This window comes from Carlito syrichta, unplaced genomic scaffold (genome assembly GCF_000164805.1).
Source record: "Carlito syrichta isolate Samal-C Ts95f unplaced genomic scaffold, Tarsius_syrichta-2.0.1 Scaffold303509, whole genome shotgun sequence".
Taxonomy (NCBI): domain Eukaryota; kingdom Metazoa; phylum Chordata; class Mammalia; order Primates; family Tarsiidae; genus Carlito; species Carlito syrichta.
The window spans coordinates 1721-4456 of NW_007247605.1; the positions used below are offsets into that span (position 1 = coordinate 1721).

Here is a 2736-nt window from a genome sequence, read left to right on the forward strand (position 1 = left end):
GGGAATCCCCATTGTGGAACCTAAGGAAAGGGACTTTACAAGGACCAGAATGAGGATGAGGCCATGAGGACTAGCCCTGGAGGGTCCCAGAAGGGACCGGGGTATCCACAGGCACAACTAGCCTGAACCACAGCTAGAAAAGGATTGGGAGAAAGAAACTTAGGAGCCTGGGGACCTTTCTGAGGCACTGGGGACACCACTGGGGAGTCAGGGGGCAACTGGTCAGTCTGTGCCATGTGGAGAAGTGCAGAGAATAGCTTCAGCCCAGGAGTTCAAAACCAGACTGAATAACATAGCAAGACCCTGTCTCTATAAAATATTTTTAAAAAATTAGCTGGGCACTGTGGTATGAACCCATAGTCCCAGTCAGTCGGGAGGTTGAGGGAAGAGTATTGTCTGAACCCAGGAGTTCAAAGCTGCAGTGAGCTGTGATTGCATCACTGCACTTCAACCTGGGTGACAAAGCAAGACTCTGTCTCAAAATAACAACAACAACAACAACAACAATAATAGCGGGAGCAGTATATGTGGCAATTGCTACCTTCCAACTCTGGAGCTCCTGGATCCTGCCCAAGCCTGCATGACAGGGCCAAGGAGGTTCACCTTGCCCAGGTAAACACTGGTGACAGGCAGCTCGATGGTGATGTGCTACCATATCAGGTACTTATTGTCATGGGTGCGAGCCTACAGCTCAAGTGGATACCAGTGTACCATTTTCTGGTACTTTTGGCTCAGATATAAAAGGATGGCTGACAACTCCATTGTTCATACCCAGATGTTGTGACCAGGCTCTTCCTCAACTCCACTCATGGTGGGTGGGCTACCTTCCTACCACATCCCCTCTATAGGCAGCATTCCCCCTATATCAAACCACTCGCTTCCTCCATTTCTAACTCTGCTCCTTCCCAGCCCATGTTTCTACCTCCCCTCCCAGGTTCTGCCCCAGCCGGCCCTCTGCACCCAGACCCTACTCCCTGGCATCAGAGTCCCCACTCAGCGCGAGGGAGGCAGATCTGCCATGTGACCCTGCCAGAGAGGTCTCTAGGTTCCCTTCCTAGTGTTCCACATCTTGGAGAGGTGCCCAGAGAGTCTCCTTTCCTGATCCTCCTTAGATTCCTGGCACTTGGTGCCATTTTCTGTCCTTGGGCAAGTCTGGGCAGGTGGGGGACATTATTACCCCCACTTTACAGAGGAGAAACCTGGAGCATAAGGTTCTACAACCTTCCCAAGGGCACAGTGTGAGGACGTGGGGAGCCAGGATTCAACATGGAGTCTGCCCCCGGATCTATCCCAGCACCTAGAATACTGAAAGGACGTGTTGGGCCATTCGGGGAGTCCAAGACTTGCCTGTGGCCTCCAGGTTGTCTGGGCCTTGTGCATGACCTACACCCTTCCCCACCCTGGCAGCTCCAGTCAGCTCAGTTCCAGCTGGTTCCAACCTCCCAGCCTTAGCCCCAAGTGGTCCAGGGTCCAGTCCCTGCTCAGAGCTGGTACCCACCCGGGGTCAGCCACTCTACCTACCAGGCAGACACAGGGAGGGGATGAAGGGCACCAAGGCCACAAGAGAGATAGGCAGGTGCTTCAGAGTATGTGTTACGGGCCCTGTTTATTGGCTGCATCTAAAAATTTTGTACACATCAGCCACGTGGCCTCCTGTGAAGACCTGGGGCAAAGCAGGGCACCCAGTCCCTCCCTGAGAAAGTGATGCCAGGGGCCTGGGAAGCACCCTCCTCAGAGGCCTGAGTTCCATGGGTTTCTCCTCCAGCATCTAGGTTTTCATGATTTCATTGTCCTTCCTTGGTCCCTCAGCCCTAGGGGTAGTAGTTTCTTGCAGTGTCTACCTCTGTGATCATCTGTATTCTCTCGGCCTTTGGAGTTCTCCAGTGCCTGGTTATCAAGACTTTATCTTAAATTATCTCTGTTAAAATAGCTAGGTGGGTTCCATTCCATGGGTCCACATGGAGGTTTTTGTGTTAATATATAATCCTACTGTTTTCTGTGAGCCTGAAACTGGAATACAGGGGTGCTTGTTAAAGCAGCCTCTTCCTCTCGATCCCATATTGAACTCGAGTTGCAAGAGGAAAGTCTGGTCTCAAAATGGAGGTAAAACTGCCACCCGGTCGCCCCAGGGAGGTGAGGGCATGATCCAAAGGAACAAGAGCAGTTGAGAAAACTGTTTATTGGTGGTCTGAGTTTTGAAACTCCAGATGATAGTTTAAGGGAATGTTTTGAGAAATGGGGCACACTCACAGATCGTGTGGTAATGGGAGACCCCCCCCAAAACAAAACCCTCTAGGGGCTTTGGTTTTGTGACTTGCTCTCGTGTTGAAGAAGTGGATGCAGCAATATGTGCTCAACTACACAAGGTTGATGGGTGTGTAGTGGAACCAAAGAGAGCTGTTTCTGGAGAGGATTCTGTTATACCTGGTGTTCATCTAACGGTGAAGAAAATTTTTGGTGGTGGTATCAAAGAAGATACAGAAGAATATAATTTGAGAGACTACTTTGAAAAGTATGGCAACATTGAAACCATAGAAGGTATAAAAGACAGGCAGAGTGGAAAAAAGAGGGGATTTGCTTTTGTAACTTTTGGTGATCATGATACAATCAGTTAATAAAACTGTTGTTCAGAAATACCTCATTATTCTTTCACAGAAACAAAGAACTGAGTATCATATGTTCTCACTCATAAGTGGACCTTGAACAACTATTGTAATACTGTAAGAAAAGGATTGA

The 2736-nt window shown here is 49.3% G+C and overlaps 1 pseudogene; it reads left to right on the forward strand.

The window, feature by feature from the left end:
- Positions 1-672: 672 nt before the first annotated feature.
- The window catches only part of LOC103260978, a 2862-nt pseudogene continuing 798 nt past the window's right edge, over positions 673-2736 (forward strand).